The sequence below is a fragment of the Lycorma delicatula genome, chromosome 9, assembly GCF_047948215.1.
Source record: "Lycorma delicatula isolate Av1 chromosome 9, ASM4794821v1, whole genome shotgun sequence".
Taxonomy (NCBI): Eukaryota; Metazoa; Arthropoda; class Insecta; order Hemiptera; family Fulgoridae; genus Lycorma; species Lycorma delicatula.
The window spans coordinates 64,932,588-64,953,753 of record NC_134463.1 but is presented as its reverse complement, the minus strand read 5'-3'; positions in this window follow the sequence as shown (position 1 = coordinate 64,953,753).

The window sequence follows — 21,166 nt, the reverse complement described above, 5'->3', positions numbered from 1 at the left end:
TTCTTTATTGCAGTGATCCACCACTTCAATCACTTCTAGATCAAATTTTAAATTTAATGACTCTAACTCGTGGCACCAAGTAAGATATTCCGCTTGGAGGACAGATTCAGAACATTATTATTATAATACATCGCTAAAATTTTTAGTTCATCCACTTTTCCAGGACTAGCTGAACCTGGCAAAAGAACTTGAAAAACCTTTTAAAGAGTCTTGGAACGCCGTCTAGCTGCCTGAATATGTGTATGGAATGCGATAAGCAAGTGTTGCATTTCTGGCTTGTGGGAAATCCTCAGTAATCAATTATTTTTATTAATATTGCGTCAGAGTGAGCGCGGTGCTCACATGTCGAGTAACGGCGTTACTCTTGCAGGGTCAAGTAACGGCGTTACTCTTGCAGGGTCAAGTAACGACGTTACTCTTGCAGGGTCAAGTAATGGCGGTTTTTTTTTTTTTATATAGGAGGGAATTAATGACTAGGGAGGTGATTATGTACCGATTTATCTCAAATTTTATGAAAATACTTTTGAGATGTTATACATTACGAAGATTTAAAATGCTAAAAATGAATTTTTTGAACCCAATTTACTCGATTTAATCCCTGAACGATAAAGTCTAATAATTATAATATAAATATAATGTAATAAATTTATAAGAATAAAGTTAATATGAGTGTAATAATTATAATAAGAAGTTGTCTTTAAAAAGACAGTTTCGGCGGGGGCTATAGCTCCCTTAGTCTCCCGATCGCTACGTGCGTACTGTTTAACTGTTCTGCCTTCTAATCATTGTAAAAAAAATTCTTCTCATTTTATACTACTGAAACTTTAATCCAAAGCTTAACCTTTCTTCTTGTTAGTACTTATTACCATTAAATATAAGGTAATTTTGATTTATGCAACATTTTAATCATGCAATTATTTCATTAAAAATTGATCTTTAACATTGTAAAATAAAAGTTAACCTTATAAAATAAAAGACTTTGGTAAATTACTGAAAATTAATTTTTATTAAATATTTAATAATATGTACTATTTCATAATGTGTACGTTGTAATATGTTCAACTAATGATCCCAATAAGCAACCGCTCCGAGGCCCAGTGAGATAAGGATGATATGTATGACACAAATGAAGTATAGTCTTGTACAGATTCAAGCCGACCATTCCTGATATGTGTGGTTAATTGAATCCCAACCACCAAAGTACACCGGTATCCACTGTCTATTATTCAAATCCGAATATAAAGCAACCAATGTAACTAGGATTTGAACCTAAGAACCTTCAACTTCAGCTGTTACACAATGATTTGAGACGACGAGTTTACCACTCACTTCACCTGCTCCATGGGCGGTAGATGAAAATTTTAAACATTTATTAATATGAATTTATCAGTTTTTTGTTTTTTGTTTTTTTTTTTTTTTGTACTTAACCTTTTGTACTTATGAACTAAAAATATTACTTTTTAATTTAATATTGAAAAATATATATAACAAAAAGTATATTTATCGCTGGGACGTTATATTTTTAAAAACAGAATTATTTTAAAATAGCAACGTAACATTATCTACTACTTTGTTATTAAAATAGCTCTGTAGTCGATTAAAGAACACACTAACTGTATTATTAAAGGAAACAAAGAACGATCTAATTTTGCTAATCATGTCATGGAACACGATCATGATATGATCCAAATAATTTTATTAATATTCTTGAATACTCAAATGACTTATAAAACGATTATCTTAGAAAAATTCCACATCTACTTAAATAAAAACAAACTGATAAATGAACAAACAAATTTTTAAAACGATACTTTATTTAAACAAATTCAAAACAATAATTATTGACTCGCATGTTGGCCAAACTGCTTTAATACCATGGATATAACAAAACTGAGATGTTTTTAACGACTAGACGTACAGATATATGATTTATTTTATAATTTGAAGATCGATTGTTATATTTATGGAAATTTATTTTATTTTAATTTTAATATACATAAATTAATATGTGAAGTGAATATTTATATACAAGTTTATCAGATGTTCCTGAAGATAGAAAAATAACTTCTGAAAGCGCTAGAACATAATAATTAATTAAATTGGTGGGTAAGCGGAATTATAATTTATATATTTTTATAATGTAACAAGTATTCCTCAAATCTAGCACATGGAGACCTTAGGACGTCCTCGCTGCTATCAAGTAGAGTGATATCTAAGTGGTTGACGTGATTTTTTTATTAAACGCCGTTGGTATTTAATACTGTATAGTTTCACAACCTAACGAACAGACGGAAGCTCTAAGTATTCGTGAATCTGATCGTTACGGGTAAACTATGGCGTCTCCGCAGCTGTCCTCGTTATTTTATTTTGAAAAAGTTTTATGACGTCAATGTTATTTTTATTTCTTGTTCATCACAAGTTCACACCATAAATCCAGATTTATCGGAGGAGAACTTTGTATTACATTTAATATTGACTTTACATTTATAAAACATTGAATTCTTATAAATAACATATAAAATCTTCTTTATTATTCAAACTGGATATTACTAAAAAATTATTTTTAATAACTTGAAGAAAACAAATTATCTATGAAGCCCTTGTAATAATATTTGTGCTAGAAAATCCCCTATCAAAACTAACTCTTTTTCTTCTTCTTTTATAAGAGGTAAGGAAAATCATCCTTTCTATTCACTCTTTCTAAATAATTTTAAAAAAAATCAACATCCGTTTATGAACAAATAAAAAGTCTGATTCTGATTATGTATTTCGACTGTTAGATAGTCAACATCTTTTGATTCTACAGGCATTTGGAAAAATGTTAAAATAATTTAAAGGTATTATTCACGTCTAAATTAATTGATTTTTCTTAATATTGAATTTTTTGTCCTTATTTAGTGATTCTGTTTATTCTTATTTTGTTGTGTTTCTTTATTGACTCTTTACTAATGTGTATTATCTGTTTTCTTTGTTACATTTAATAATTATTTGTATTTTGATGATAGACTACTTAATAGAGAAAAATATGCGCTTAGTTTAAAATTTTTATTTTTAGCAGTTTTTGAATTTTTGTATTTAATAATTTATTTAAAAAAACTCTTTTAGTAAATATCTATTTACCGTGTTTGATGTATTAAAATTTAACGAAGATAAACCTTTTTACTCCATTTTTTGTTATTGTTTTTTTAATGTTTTAACCCTATTATTTTCATGTATTAGATTTTTTTAATAACCTTTTGAAGTTAAACCAAGTTATACTAACAACAAATAAGAAATTTCTCTAAATTTATGTAATCCTGTAATTTTTCTTTTCAAATGTTTAATTTAAGTTAACTGGGAAAAGCTTACTACAGAATCATTAGACAGACTTCCTGTACAATATAAATGGAAAATCTTAGAAATCAGTGACTTCGGTAAAAGTTAAAGCTTGGAGCTAATAAAAAATTACTAGTCGATTTAAAACTCTCGTTCTGTATTCGAAGACTTTTTAGTAAGTAAATTAATGTTAAGGTATGTCTCTTTTTTGGATGGGGGAGTGTTATTGTAAAGTATTTATTTTAATTAAAATAATATAAATTATTGTAATAAAAAATGTACTTTGAGTTTAATTAAAAATATTTTCTTTTTTCTCATAATTATTTTTATGGAACAATTTAATTTGAAAATAGATTTTTATTAATATTAAGTTACTTTAATATTCTATATTATCATTCAAACAAGTGGATAATTAATTAAACTTTTCCTATTTAAACCGCTAATTGTTACATAAACTAACGTATACTTAACACAAATAGTATTGAAATAAACATCACTTATTTTACAGTTTAGTCTGTGAACCCTTTAATTATTACTCTTTTTTTTTATTTTCATTCATTTCCCACACGAATTGTACGTACTATTTTACATTACAATAAAAACTTTTCGAGTATAGTTTTTATTTATATAAAAAAATTTTAAATAATAACTTTTTTTAATTAGAAGTGATAAAAAGATAGTTTTTATTAAATGCACCAGAGAAACATTTAATTTAACAATTTTTAAAAACTAATATTTTGTCTCACGAATTGAAATTTAGGCCTGAATAATAAAGACCTGTTTACTACAATGATTGCTCTACTTCGTTGCTTTGTAGTATAACAAAAGGTAGAAACTAGAAAAAATTTTATCTGTTACAATACTATAATAGAATTTGCTATAAAAAGAAAGAATGAGAGAGAGAGAAAAAGAGAAAAAAATGACGAACTTAAATTAACAAACAGATTGAAAAATATAAATCTAGAAATAATAACAAAGAAGAAGAAACAACAAAGAAATTCTTTCTGGAATAGTGTAGAAGGCTTGAACAATAGAAACCATTACGTTTGAATGATGATAAGGGTGGGTCGGTTACTGTTATTAAAGATCAAGCTCCAGACGAAGAGGTGTAAATACTGCAGAGAACTAGGATAAAAACATTGGTTTTTATCCTAATAATGAAGAAAAAAGGGACCCTTGGGTGTCTTCCAAACGGTCTTTTTTTCTGCTGTCTGCAGAAGAAAAAACGAGAAGAAATCCAATAGCCTTCTAAAACGAGAGAAAGACTCTTCTTTCTCAAGATAGTGCAGGCAGAGGCCTGCACTCTCTTGTTTGACGACCCTCTCAGAGTTGACAGGTCTTTTGAGGTTATTGATTGTATATTATTTACAAACAACGAAAACGGAAAGTCAGGTAAAAAGAATAAAGAAGACTCATCAAAAGCTTAAAGGCAGTCGCACGACAGCGAAGAGACCACTACCTAAATCGTCAGAAGAAGAAAAATCTTCACCACCCAGATTCCATATCCTTTCTTCTACTTACAATAATTAGGCAGGGAACCGCCTTCAATCCCCATTTGCGACTCCCTCTGCAAAGTGAAAGCATTACAATCTTCGTATAAGTAGAGTCCCATCAGGCGCAATCCTGCTAGACCAAAATGCGCAAGCACTAATAGGCCTTCTGTGGACGGACTGAAGGTGGAATCGTGTCGGGAGAAAGACGAAAATATATTGTTAATCTTCCAAGGAATAACCCATAAAATGTTATCACACCTACAACCTACAACGATTTGAAACGCAATTCCAAAATCCGTCCATCATAAATCGTCCATCATAAAGACAATTTAAAAATATTTAACCTCCATTAAAATTAGACAATTTATAATAAATTTAGTGGAAGATATCATTTTTTAACTTTCTTTTTTGATGTAATTATTAATGTATTTTGTTCTGGAATTGTATTTTTCATTGTTAATGTATTTGTATTGTATTGAATGGACACTTGCCGATTAGTTTTAGAGCCTTGTCGAAACACAAATATATATAATGAGGAATGGTTTTTTCTGTTTATGAGATTGTTCATATACTTGAATTGTTTTACACCAATTAAAATTGAGGAAACTAAGTTAACAATTTTTTATCTACTTCTATATCCCTCTGTTGAGGAAGTAGCTTTGTATTTTATAGATAATTTTTTTTGTCATTTTTTTTAGTAGAATGTTTTAAATTTATTTGTTTTCTTCAACCAGTTTTCAGCTACTGCCGGATCTAGTTGTGTATGTATAGGCAAATGCAATTATTACTACCGGCTTGCCAGGACTGACGTAGTTGAAGATGTAGTGCAATGTAAGTGTAAATGTACCGGTATCCGTCCTGAGACGTGTGGTTAATTGAAACCCAACCACCAAACAACACCGGTATCCACAGTCTCGTATTCAAATCTGTATAAAATAAAGTGCTTTTACAAGGACTCAAACTTAGAACTCTCAGTTTCGAAAATCAACTGATCTTGTGGTGACAAGTTTAACCACATTTAAGTAACCCGACGGGCTAGTTAGATTATTAATTAAAATTATTATTAAGACAAACTTAAATAAAAATCTATCTATTATTTCTTAGAAAGCAATCACTAGGCTAATTTTATCTGAAAATTTCGAAAATATGGCGCCATCGTTTAAATACTATAAGCAAACCAAAAGATAGAGAATGAATAATATTAAAAATTGGTTGTGGAATAACAACGGTATATATCTTCTGCTATTTATAGCCTTTAGGGTCTGCTGGCATTCCTAACTCTAGTCAATATGTTAACAAGAAATATTCATAAGATTTTAAAGTGTTTTAGAAATATATACATGTATTTTCCAGAGAAAAATATTTGAATTTATTTTTCGAAAGATGTTCACTAATTTTCATTAAAAAAATGGCAAACATACTTTTTAATTGGTATAGGAAGTATTGTAATCGCGAAAAATTTAGGTTTTCTTATTTCAACGGAAATATCCACTTTGACAACCCCTGAATCCATTTTGACTAGTTTTGGCGTGACGTCTGTACGCAATTTGTATCTTATCTCAAAAACGATTAGCCGTAGGATGTTAAAAGTTTTGATTTAGAACTGTTGTAACATCTAGTTGTGCACCTAACCTTTTGATCGCAATCGACTGGACCAAAAATGTCCAAAAAGAAGGTCAAAATCCAAACCATTTGGATTTTGGACTTTTTCTTAACTAATAATAGTAACAATCCCTCATTGAGAACTGTTCAACGATATATCATAAGTGGTACTTATTTTCATTCGTTTCAGGGTTATATCCAAAGTAAATTTTAATTAATGGAATATTTGTATCTTACAAGGGGAAGGAATATCGGTACGAATCCGACTTCATTTTCGACTTTTTTTTAATAATTTAATTATAATGATTTATTAATAATTATTAACTTCTAATTATAAAAAGTTTTGACAATAAATAATAATTCAATAATAACAATAAAAAAAATATGAAAAAAACAGAAGTTATAGTGAAATAAAATTTTATGTACTTTTAAAAATGTGTATATGTAATTTAATAGGCGTACAAGGAAGTCATGTGGTGTCCACATCAGATTTTTAATTTAATTTATCGATTAATATCTCAAAAATTAATATTTAAAAGTTCCCTAAGATATATTATTAAATTGCTGATGTATTTATTTATTATTTTTTTTATTAAATCCAGTTTTAGAGTAAATTTTATGGAAGTTAAGCTTTATAATTTTTTTAAATAATTATTATATTATGATCTTTACACTCCAACATAGAGTTCTCAAATTTACATTGTATAGTTTAAAAATTTTGTGTATTTCATTTATTGTGTTTTAATTTTTAATTTTTAATTTTTTTATTTTACTTAAAAATCAATAAAACACTTTTTCACCCAGTTAAGTGTTATATGTGTGTGTTTTGTTTAAATTTTTCATGGTTTTTTTAATTATTTAATTAAAATGTAAGGGCAGTGTAATCCCTTGAGCTGAAAATACCATGGTATTTTTTCTATTTTTTTTTTTTTTTAATGTGACGACGAGAGCTATCCAAGCTCATTGGCTATGAGCTCTAGTCAATGCTCATAAAACGCATATAAGGTTATTGTATTATTCATTATATTGATTAAAATATTACAGAATACTTAATATTCCCAGAGCTTAAATTTTTTTTGTTTTATCAATAATAAAATATAGAAATTATTATTACGGTAATATTTATTTATAAAAAAAATAAACTTAATTTTCTAAAGTCAGAAATAAAACTTAATAATCTGACATATAACCATATTTTGTTATCCTCTTCAGTATTATTTGTTTAAATATATATATATGTCATGTGGCCAGTGATATTTTATTATTGAAACAAAATTTAAAAAAAATCTAACTAAGAATTTAATTTATATAACTTGAAGATAAACTGAACAAAATAGTTTTTTAAAAATTAAAACAGTCCATTTGTAAAAGAAGTACTTCTACAAAATAAGCTATGAAAGAAGTAATCTTCATGTAAAGAAACTAAAGAGGTAAAATAAAAAAGCGATTTCCATTCTCTCACTCGTAGCCTACGGCTGTCAGCTCACTTAAATTCTCTCATATACAGCGTTTTTTTTTTATTTAGCACTCGACTGTTTACTTTTTTAACTATAAAGTTTTACGTTATATTTCAGCTATATAAAATACCTTTTAGTCACTAACATAACAGCAGCTATCTATTTCTCATCAAATTTTTAAAACATCTATTCTTAAATGTACACTTAATGAATAATGTTGTAATTTTTTAATTTTTGTATTAAATTTCACGTAATTGTAAACGTACATTTTACAGTAACAATACAGTATTGGTCGTTAATATACATGATGTTTATACACAAGTTAGTTTCCCTTACATCAATTTAAATTCTGTAACAAGTGAGAAATTTCGTGTATAATTAATGTTCAATTGTTGTGCAACTCATTTTTACTTCCTTGCACGAAGTAAAAGAAGTATTGTAATCGCGAAAAATTTCGGTTTTCAGATTTCAATGGAAATATTCATTTTGACCATCCCTGAATCCATCTTGACAAGAATTATTATTTTATGCGTATAATAATGTACCGTAAGCTATCACTTGCCGGGCGCCGTGGCATGCCGATAATAAGCAATTAAAAACTTTGTTGGGCCTTTGTTATCGATGTTTAATAACGATAATATCATTTTTAATGCTTCACACTATTATTCAGTTCAGCGAAAGAAAATATTTCAGTCTGTGCAATCGTGTTACGCCATACGGTATGATACAGTTGTATAGTTCATTTTTATAACAGTTTTATTTAGTGTTATTGTCATTAATTTTAATTTACCTTGTGTTTTTGCGCCAATCAGATTTCAACAATGAGTGATTCTGTCGTGAAATATAACCGGGAAAATCCTTTAGTAACTCCGAAAAAATAATCAGCATTGTATATATAACCTTAAAACAAAATAAGCCTACAACTGTAGTCAGAGACATTGCTCGGAAAGCAAATAGTGCAATAGGCGGTAGCGAATGAAAAGTTTTAATGTAAGAAAGAAACACAAAATTGTTGGTAAACATGTTAGCCCTAATAAGACTCGAAAGCGTGTGAAAACGATTAAAAAATGGACGATTTTACTAAATCCGCTATCAGAAAAAATTTCATTCGTTTTTTTTTTAATAACTAGCTTCCTAACTTGAACAAAACATTAAATGCCGTGATTATCGATTCCGAACTACCGACTTTTCTATAAGTACATTACGTCGTATTTTAAAATCAATGAATCTTCGTTTTATGTCCAGAAAAAATAAGTGTTTGTAGATTAAACGCAAAGATATTATTTAATGGCGTAGGAAATATTTAAGAGATATTAAATTAAACATTTTAGCTCTAAAAAGACTCGAAAGCATGTGAAACCAAATGAAAAAACTGAATGATTTTGCTAAAATCGCTATAACAAAAAAAAAATTCATTCGTTTTATTTCAATAACGAGCTTCCTAACTTGAACAAAACATTAATTAAATACCGTGAATACTACATGAATTGCCGGATTTTTCTAAACGTATACCCTCTTTACATACCTTCTTTTAGTATATACCCTGTTCACGAAATTCATGAATTGGATAAAACAATTTATTATCTAGATGAACGTTGTGTTAATGCGGGACATGTTCGGGAAAATGTAGCGGTGAATAATGAAATAAAGAACGCAAAATACGTTTTTATGAAAGGTTTGTCAACTGAAGTGAAAACCCCGGCTGGGAAAGGTAAACTAATAGTAATGCACGTAGAAAGTGAAAATGGGTTTTTGAATGGTGGTTTATGGGTAATTGAATCCAGACTTTCCTAAGAGTATCATGATAAAATGAATGGTGAAAATTTTATGTATGGTGTAAAAATATTGTCAACATTATTACTAAAGGATCCGTTTAATGGATAATGTGCCGTACCATTTCCTGAAAACTAAAAAAATTCCAAACGATTCGACCCAAAAATCGGAAATTGCCGAATGGTTAAAATCGAAGAAAATTGCGAACACCGGAGACATGCTAAAAGTAGAACTTTTAAAGACAGTATAATCAATTAAACAAAAATATATTCTTAGAAAGTAAAAATCACAAAATTAAAATATTGTGTATGTCGTTAGGTATTGCCCTCCTTTCCACTGGAATCTTAATCCCATACAACTGATTTTTAATCCTACTCAAAGGCTGCATTGGGAGTCATAACACAACATTTAAGCTAAGTAATGTAAAAAATGTATTGATATGTTTTAAGAAAGTAGATGCAAATGCTTGAAAAAATTGTATTCAACATGTAATTAAAGATGAAAAACAAACATGGGAAGCGGACAGTTTGTATGAAAATATTATTGTTCAACAGACAGCACTTATCGGGTATCGAAGAAATACATTGAGGTAATAAATATCTTTTTCTGCTTTACTTGATGAAATTTTAAATATCGGTAACGTACTTACATTTTTATTTTTAAGATAAATGTATCATTTTATCAGAATTTCCTAATTTTTTTATTACAGGTTATTTTGACTTTGTTTTTATATTAAAAGTAAATAATAGTGGTTTTTTCTCGGATGGATTGCGCTAAATTAAATTAAATTAGAATCATCTTACTGTAAGGTTTTGGTTTTCTGCACGCTTCCTTGAAACCGATTATACTTTCATGTACAAAGTGATCGACTTAAATCTTTTCAATGGCTATTATCTTCTACATCATCATCGTAAAGTTTCTGGGAAATTTTCAAATCATTCTCTTGGTGAATGTCTCTCAGTCAATATGAAACCCAGCGAGCATAGACTTTTCGAAAAAATAAAAAATCGTGGATGTTTAACGAGGCTGAACCATCTTCTGTATTGAGTTTTCTTGCATGTTTAATTATTCAATTATAGTGAAACATCTATTTAACCGCTTTAATATTGTCATTATCTCTTGAAATGAAAAGCTTTCCTTTACGTAGTTCATCTCAGATAAATGTATCTTTTGTAAAGCGATCAATTATTTTGTACATTTTGCTTCCGCTCAAATAATTCTTATAGTATTGCTGCTGCGTCATACGAATAATCCCTTCTGTATTTAGATCTTTGAAATTTAAAAAAAAATGTCAATGCTCTCATTTCTTCCTTTTGCAATCTAACAAAGTAGTACTTATTGTAAATTTACTTTTAGACACAAATACAAACAGGTAACAATACTTCCGGTAATTAGACGTTATGATTTATAGAACTGTGAGAGTTTCACCGAGACATGTGATTATAAGGGAAATAAAAATTTCCCTTTACTTTATGACTTTTCCTTGCATATATATATATATATATATATATATATATATATATACATTTAAAGCTATTAATTATGATTATTTTGAATTAAATGATTTTCCGTTGTCTTTTTGAACTACTAAGAAAATCTGATGTGAGCCTCACATGACTACCTTGTACGTCTATTAAATTACATATATACATTTTTTTTTAAATGAAAAGTTCATAAAATTTTATTTCATTAATAACTTCTGATTTTTCTATTTATTTATATTATTGAAATGTTATTTATCGTAATTTTTTTTACATTCAGAAGTTAATAATTATTAATAAATCAATATATTTAAAAAAAAAAAATTAAAAAAGAAGGCGATAAAGTCCGATTCGAATCGATGTGCCTTCCAAGACCAAATATTTCATTAGTTAAAATTTCATTTGGCTCTCTGGAACCAAAGAAAATAAGTACCATTTATGACATATCGTTGAAACGCTCTCAATGAGTGTTTATTACTGCAGTCAAGAAAAAGTCCAAAATCCAAATTTCTTAGATTTTGGGATTTTTTGAACACTTTTGGTTCAGTCGATTGCTATCAAAAAGGAAGGTGTACAGCTAGTTGTTACAACAGTCCTAAATCCAAAATTTCAACAACATATGGCTAATCGTTTTGAATTAACAAGATACTTATGTATCTCGCATAACACAATGTCCTTTACTTCGTACAAGGAAGTAAAAAATATTTTAGAATGTTTTAGAAACTGTATTTTATTACTGGTTTTAATAAAATAAGACATAAGTAGAATTTAATTAATGAAATTAAGAAAATAATTGAACAGAAATAAAAAAAAAAAAACAAAAAAGAAGCATTAATATAACAAAACAGTTAACATAATGAAATAATTATTTCATTTTATAAATGATATATATCGTAGAAAAAAAAACACGAAATAAGAAATTATAATGGAATTCTAAAGATATGAAGAAAAGAGTTACAATTAATTTTTGTATAATCTTTTAGATACAATATATTCAGCTGTGAATTAAGTGTTGTCGGTGAAAAGATAAAAGAAAGTAACAAGGTAAAAAAAAAAGTAGAAATGTAACAATTTCTCTCTCTCATTAGGAAACGGGAGGATGTTCCATCGTTCTGTGAGAAAGAAAGAAAGAAAGAAAGCTGGGAGATAAAAATAAAAGAAAGAAGAAAATTCCCGTGTGGGCAACCTTTTTTGCCTTTATCCGCGACTTGGTGGCTCCGGACTGTGCTTTTTACTTATTTTACCAGCTATCCTGGTTTCCCTTTACGATTTATAACGGTTGGCACTCTTCCAAACATGCTGAAATAGTTGAAAATACTGTTTTCTCTTACTACTATCTCATATTACGTATGTACGTACGTTTTCCTTTGCTAGAAACTATCTTAAAACTTGTTTGTAATGTTTTTAATATATCGATTATTTACACACAAATTTAGTAGTATTTATAACGTACTGGTATATAATTATTATGTTTTTTTTTTAATTTCCTTTAAAATATATTTATGATAAAATATTTTCATAAGTAAAAATTTGAGTAAAGTTTATAAATTCGATGCGACGATGAATTTAAAAAATGTAGATAGGATTGTTCTTCCCTCACAGTGAGAAATATAATTTTTTTTATTTTATGAAATAATTTTAAAGAATCTGTACACAGTACATAAAAAAATATGTAAGAGATTAGAATTAAGTTTGATTTGGCTATATTTATTTCTTGTAATATTTAACACAACTATGACTAGGCATAAAAACACTGGAGGTTGGAAATTGCAAGCGCCCTTGAGAAGTTAGGTCCGATAACTAAACTATTATTGCAGTGCGTCTTCGGTAAATAATCTTTCTCTAAATTAAATGATCTTTCTACCCCTCAAAATTTGCACGCGTCCATACGTACCTGAAAGACAGAGAGAGAGTGAGAGAGAGAAAGAGAGAGAGAGAGGGAGAGAGAGAGAGAGAGAGAGTGAGCGAGAGGGAGTGAGAGAGAGAGAGAGTGAGAGAGAATGAAAGAATTCTCGCGCTGTCTGAAGGAAAGTGAGGTTTAAGAAAGGGGGGTGATGATTGATTGCAATGTTACATTTACTTTCCAAGAGCGACACTTATTTAAACAATTGTATTCTCTGAATAAGTATATGTACGTATTCATATTAAATTCTTACAGTATTATGTATTTCATTTTATTAGCTTGTGAAATATTAAATTTCGTATTTTGAAATATTTAAAAAAAAAATTACTGTAGTAAAAAATTAGTACCAAGTACTACCGGATTCGAATTCCGGTCATAATGTCTTTTTTAAACATTTTTTAAAATTTAAAAAAATAAAATTAAATGACGAACTGGATGTCGGTATATTGTCGATATAAATAAATAAATAAAAAAAACGTATTAAATATTAATATGTATAAGAAGCATTATCAATGATAATATGAGACGACTATTAACCGTTGTTAGCCGCGTTATTATAGAGACAACACCGCCCTTCTTTCGGAGACACGCCGACAGACTAATTGTAGAAGGGTTAAAGAGCTTTAACTAAAAACATGCCTTACACGCTGCAATATAAACTCATATTTTGATAAATAATTAAACGAGCCTATGATATACATTATATTAAATTAAATTAAAAATTCCAACCGTGTCTGAGATTCGAACCCGGGACCTTCCGGACGAAAGATCCCACCTACGAGGTCGGTCGGCAAACTATTTAGTCGATGTTTGTTGATGTATTAAATAACATTATATTTTCTGTACTTATAAGCATAAAAGAATTACATAAATGTAGGAATGTAGGTTGTTTTTAGTGTCTAATGGAACATTGTTGTATTTATCTGGCCGTCTGTTACTTTTATTTATTAGAACCTTAAATATAATCTAGATAATTACAAGTTTTACTGATTATTTTTTTATCTTTTATGTTTTATTTCATTTCATTTTATTTAATTATTATTAATCTCAATTTATAAATTAGTTTATAACATTATATCATATTAAAAACAGGGCCCATCAGTAGATATAGATGTTACCTTCTAAATCAGCCGGTCTCGGGTTTGATTCTGGGCAAGAATTTTGCTTTTTTTATAAATATCTCATTAATTTCATCTACCTCATATTCCTTAGGTACTTTACAAAATTAGATACTTTACTTAACGGATAAACTATCGTAATATTTTTAATATATTTATTAAACTTAAAGGAGATTATTATTTTTATAAAATGTAATTAATATAAAATAATCGATTAAATTTAATTTAATTATACCGGATGTCTATATAAGAAATAGGACTACTAACTCGCATAGCAAGTTGACCGTTGCACGTGTACGGTTGTATTTGTATTGTACCATCACTTGATATAGTACTGTCCTACGGTAGCCAATCAGAGGCGAAGGAAGGCAGCTGGTTCAAGACAGCAGTTCTGTTCATCATTCCCACCCCGCCGGCCACTCATCCACGCATTAGTCACCGACTGACAAATCTTTTACTTGACGCATACAGCTATTAAAAAAAATTAAACAAAAAATAATTACCTCTAAAATTCATCTTTGCAAAATAGTCCTTTATCAGCGTATCACCGATACAATTTTATAAATTATATTTACCATTGGCTATTGAACTATTTTTATTTATTAAAATATTTATTACAATAAAACAGTATTTTATTACATTTATTTATCATTAAGCATTTAGTTTTAATCACAATCTGGACTTTTTTTTTAAATGTAGCGCAAATGATGTATTTACAATAAATTAGATAAAACTGTTTCTTCAAAACTACATTAAACTAATATACCGATGATACACAAGGGAGTGATGAAGCTTTCTATTATTTAAAAATCAAGATTATATCTATAATTTAAAAATCAAATCTAATGTTCCATCTTGAAAGAACGACATGTGTACATGACTTCATCAACAATGCAAGAATTCACACGCGCACGCGGGCAAAGGGAGAAATCTGTTATCAGATAACAATTTTTGCTTTTTAATTTTTATTAAAATAATTAATAACGTTTACTTATTAGCAAATGTTATACATTCGAATATACAAGTGCATGGAAACAAAATTTAATAACAGAATATAAAAATATATTGTGAAATATTTAAGATACATTTTTAAATATAATAAATTTCTTAAACATGACTTCCGCTGATATATTTTAATGATAAAAAATTTAAAAAAATTTCAACACCTTACCAGCGAAAGGATATATTTTCTCAAGATCTTTTCTTTTTTCAAACCATCATCAGGAAATTAAAAATATTTTAAGTTAAAAATGAAAACGAAAATACAATCATGATTGTTTGAATGTCAACAGTATACTCTTTTCTTCTTCTTTTGTTTTTATATCCGACTTTACTGTCGAGTCTTACATTTTTTTTTTTTACTCTGGGGCCATCTTTAGGTATTACTTCAGAGGATGAGATGAATGAAAATTCTTGTAGCGTGTGAAAATGCCATGCCTGATCGGGATTCGGACCCGGGACCTCCGGATGAAAGGCCAAAAAGCTACCACTCGCGCCACGGAGGCCGGCCTCACTTGTTTTATGATGCATTATCCCTACTAACAAACTATATTGATATTTTTAATATTGTATTGTAAAAACATAAGCACAATTTGCATCTACGTATTCAGGCCAGTAAACAGACACATTTATTTGTAAATAAAAAATGAAACTATAAAATTTGAACATGTACTTAGAAATATTTTTTGCTAAAATATTTAAATTAAAACATAATGAATATGATATTTATTTATTTGAATTTTAATAATTAACAAAATGAACAATTTACATAAATAAAATGAAAAAAAAAAAAAGTAGCTGAATATGACTGACCTGGAACTGAAACTAAATTAAAAATTTTTGAAACGAATGTTTATGATTCATATATATATATATATATATATACACGAGGGTTATTTTTTTTTCAAGGTCCGATCGGTCGCGAAATTAAAACCACAGTGAAAATAATAGATTTTTTATTTGTAACAAGTTCTTACATAGTTACGCTATTTCTCTACATACTCACCACTCCGATTCAGACATTTGTTTATGGATATTTTACTACAATTTATAATTTTATAATACAAACTTATTATCTTATTTATATTCAAAATAAATATTTATTTTAATGATATATAATTTTTGAATTTATTTTTTGCATATATAATCATCTCCTGAGTTTTATTTACGCAGTTGTATTTGAATATTTTTCTAAAACTGGCTTAAGTCACATTTGATAATTTCTTAATATTTATTTGTTTTATAAGTAAATTGGTTTACTAGTTATCTATAAAAATAAAAATGATTGTTTGTTTGTTTGACCCGCATACTGTTGTTGCTATTTGGAACAATAGTAATACTAGTGTTCCTATACTATTCATCCGATTGAGATGAAATTTTGGTTAGTTGCGTGCACGTCCCGAAGGTTTCTGAATTAGTTTGGACCCACTAGATGGTGCTGGGGGTCCAGATATTAAAAAAATTGTATTTATGGTTTGATTTGAAACATACTCAGTATATGTATTAGTTACGTGAAAAGGAAAATTCTCGCAAAAACTATATCCGCTAGATGGTGCCGGTGTCGAGATATTTACGAAACAAACAAATATACTAACAGATTTTTTTCTTCTATATATATGTATTTAAAAAAAAGGTAATGTTCATATGTGTCCGCTATAGATTAAAAATACTGGACCGATTTACGTGCGGGTTTTTACAAAATAGTCCGCGTTGTCTGGAAAAGGTTTAAAATTAATGAAATCCTTGATGAGACCAGTAGAAACAAAGTAAGGGATATTTTGAACCGAATACTGTGTTTAGAAAGTTTTAATTAAATCCGATAAGTAGTGTTGTTTTGACAATTGGATTTATGTACATTCTGACTTTTTATAAAGTGAAAGGTTAAATTTTGCGAAGTTCCTTAATGTTTCGTAAGTTTCTTAATGTTTAGTTTTAATTGTAAAAATTTTGCAGTCATATCTCTTTTCGTTAAAAAGCTATTTTTCACAGACTTCTGTGTTTAGAAAGTGGTTTGAATTTAATCCGATAGGAACTGCTGTTGTTTTCCCAATTGAATTTATTTGCATTATGACTTTTATAAAGTGAAAGGTAAAATTTTGTGAAGTTCTGTAATGTTCAGTTTTTAATGTTTTATCAAACTTTCATTTGTGTTCATTTAATATATATATATATACTCAAATCTAGCAATAACGAAGCATTAGGAGATCTACTACTTTTTTATAAAAACAAACATTATGAGTATTTAAAAATCATTTTCACGATGACAAGCAATAAATAGCAATTCAAAGCGAACGAAACTGACAAACATTATGAGTTTGTTTTTGAAATTTTTATAAATTATGTAAAATTCTCTAAGTATTTATTTACCGATACTGTTGAATACATATTGACATTTACTAATGAAAATTAAATTTAAATTGATTGAAATATACGATTAAAGGGTTTTATTAGAAAAAAAGTAATTTTACACTTTAATACAACGCTAAACTTTAAGTAATCTAAACATTTTATCAAAAATATATAGTATTATATTAAAAATAAATAAAAAATTACGTATGATTTCATCAAAACAAAAATTAAAGAAAAACTCATATTTTTGTTAATGTTAAGAAAATCCTTTCGAGTACCAGTAACGTACATCATGATGTTTCCATTATTAATTTTAATAAAAATAAATATATGCATATACTTAGGTATTATTAGATTTGAGTTCGATTCCCGGTAAGTTCTGAATATTTTATAGTTTTATTTTGACATAATCATAATGAAAATTTGCCGGTTCAGTCCGTAATGTCTAAGTGTGTAACTGATATCATTTTTTTCAAGTTCCGTTTAGGGAATGGAATGTCTCCTGTGCTTTAATGAGAGTGGTTCCACATGAAAAAACACTGTTAACGATCCATTTACACTCCCATGGGAAATATTTTACAGGAGTTCTCCTAAAAATACATTTCATCTCTCTTATGTCACACAAAACTAAATTTATAATATTTTTTTCTTTTAGAATGTGTGCCATTTATAATTTTTTCTACAAACAAAATATTATTGTATTTAATCATTTTTTTTTATATTTGTTTTAGGCTGTTTTTATTTGTTTTATCTGTTTATTAAATAACGTATTGAATCACCTGGTTAGTGAACCATTAATAATAGTGAACAATTAATAGTGAACCATTAAACTTAATTCTATTAGCAACAGAGAAAACTTATTAACTGGTAGAAGAATTTCATTTATAACTAGAAGTTTATGAACGGGTATTATTTATAACATTCCTCAGTTTAAATACCAGAGATGTAATTTTCTTTTTTAATATATAAAATTTAATTTATTTTATTTTCTTTCTATTATTTATTTTATTATTTGTATTTCTTATTTATCATTTCTTTTTCTCTTTTTATAATGAAGCATTATAATTTTTTTTCTTATTTCAGATACAATTGAAAATTTTTCATTTTTTTTTTTCAGTAACATATCCAAATTTTAGCTAATACTAGTAATAAAATATACAAGTCTGTTGATAAGATTATTTCATCTTTATATAATTTTAAAACCAAATTAATATAATTCTATAACTAATTATAAATCAGTAATTATTTTTACCTTGCATGAAGGTAAAAAAGTATTATATAATTTTAATATTTTCAAACATAACGCAGTTCGAAATAGTGATTGTAAAATGAATAAATAACTTTATTTATTTAATTTTCGGACTGTTATAGAATTAGTTGTAAAATTATCATTTTTTATTGAAAAAAAAATTATATATATTCAAGGAAGATTATGTTTATTCTGCCATTTTAAAGTTGCCTCAAGAAAATACTTAATCTTACTTAAAAAGTATTGTAAATGTGCTGATTTCTGTAATTGTTGGTGTCAATTTTTTCGTAAGTTAGGTTAAAATTGTTAAAAATGGTGAGTTAGATTTTAAATACAGGAATTAGTTTTAATAAATTTTTGAAAGTATTAGCAGAGGGACTAGAAGATATCGAAGGATACTGTCTTGAAGGAAGTAAGTTACATGTACATTATTTACTCCTGGATTTTCAAAAATTGATGTAATCAGAAATTCCAAGGGAAGAAAAGAAAATAATAATAATAATAATTATTATTATTTTTATATTTTATTTTGTTCAATAGAACAAAATACCTTGGTATAACACGCAATAAAACCTAGTGATACAAATTATATTAATCTAATATTAATTTCGATTGTAACATTAATAATTTTTAAACAGATCCCATTACGTATAGCTAATCTTTGACCTTCTTAACAAAGCTCAAATAAAAAATATCAGTGTTCCTGCTTAATCCGTGAATAATATCAATATCTCTAGCCAACGGCGAAAGACGCATTCTTTGATTCAGGCATAGGAGATAATGATTCCTTACACTTAATCTCGGCACACTCAGCTCAACATTCGAAATATCAATATCTGTTTTGAAATTATAAACAAATATGGCATCCTACAGTATTCTTTTGCTTTTTAGTAAGGGTAAGCCCCAACACGTATATTGCTCCTGGCAACTAATATTATGCCCGCCGAAGCCTCTTTCTCAAAGATGGTAAAAAAACTTCTTTTGAACCGCCTCAATCTTAGGGTCACTACACTACCCTCTTATAGTTCCAAACTATATTGCAATATTCCATAATCTATCTGACGTTAGTTCAGAATAACCTTACGATTAAGTCAGTGTTAATAAAATGAAGGCTCACCTACTCTATCAATCCGTAAAATATACCAAAAGCTTTGAGAAGCTAGCATCGAAGTCGCTGCTAGCTTTCATCATGGAATCTACATCCTGTCTGAACAATAATTTCTCATCAAATGTTATGCCTTTACTTTCCTGATAATATAATTGATATTTTAATAATAATAATAATATATTGAAGTTACCTAACCAGGTGATATGGACAGGAAAGCAAACATCGTCAGGATCAAAAGATTCTAAAATCCTGAGGATGAAGGAGTGTACAGTAAGAAACGGATCTCAAGAATGAGTAATGTAAGGCAACATACAACGTTAATCCAAGCAGGAGTTTTATATGCGGCAAATGCGTATCTCTGAACTAAGGGGAAATAGATAAATTTGGAAATTGCTTTTAGACGGATACTAAGGAAAATCCTAGGATCCAGAAAACTCAACGATGGTTGAAAATTAAGGAAGAATGAGGAAACTTTTCCAGGAGTTAGATAGAATCACGTAAGCGAAGACGGCAGTCTACGGACATCTGACAAGAATAGAGTCAAACAGACTTACAATGAGAATTTTTGACAAGTGCATTGGTGACAAGACGAAATTTAAATGGTTCAAGCAATTGCTAATAGGACCTAAGGGTAGCAAACGTAACGTGACAGGTTTAAAAGAAAGAAGGATACTTAGGAAAAAATCTTAGAATTCAAATGGATCCAGAAGGAGAAGAATGAATGCGCTAATCTAAAGTGGTTGAAAGAAACAAGGAAGCGGCACATTGAAAGAATGAAGGATCGTTGGAGAGCAAAAAACAAACCAGAAACTAGCTATTTTATGCGGTCCTAAAGTGACTAGTGTTGAAAGAAAAATCAGATATTTCTTCTGGAGACAGGTACCTTTTACTTTGTCGATCTCCGTTTTCCTCTACACAAAGCGAAACTTTTAAGATTCTGGTAGCTTTCACTTCATTTTAAGGTTGTGTACAACTTTTTCTGGTTTCTTTTTTTCTATCTTCCAATTTTCCCCCTACCATGGTTTAATCAGTATTTCTCTTCACATTTCTAATGTATCCCGGGATTTTGAATTGTTCTCATTAAATTTCGAATCCTATCGGTAACTCCTCATCAGTTCTTTATTCTGTCTGCCCACACATAAAAGCTTTTCTAATCTCTTCAATGGATAGATTATAAATATCGTTACCCTTTATTTTATCTTTTTCTTACTGTCCATGTTAAAAATCCTTGAAGAATTACACTCCACGACAGTTCTTCCAATCTAATACATTACATCATACTATGCGAGTATTTCTACTAAATATTTATTTTTGTTAAA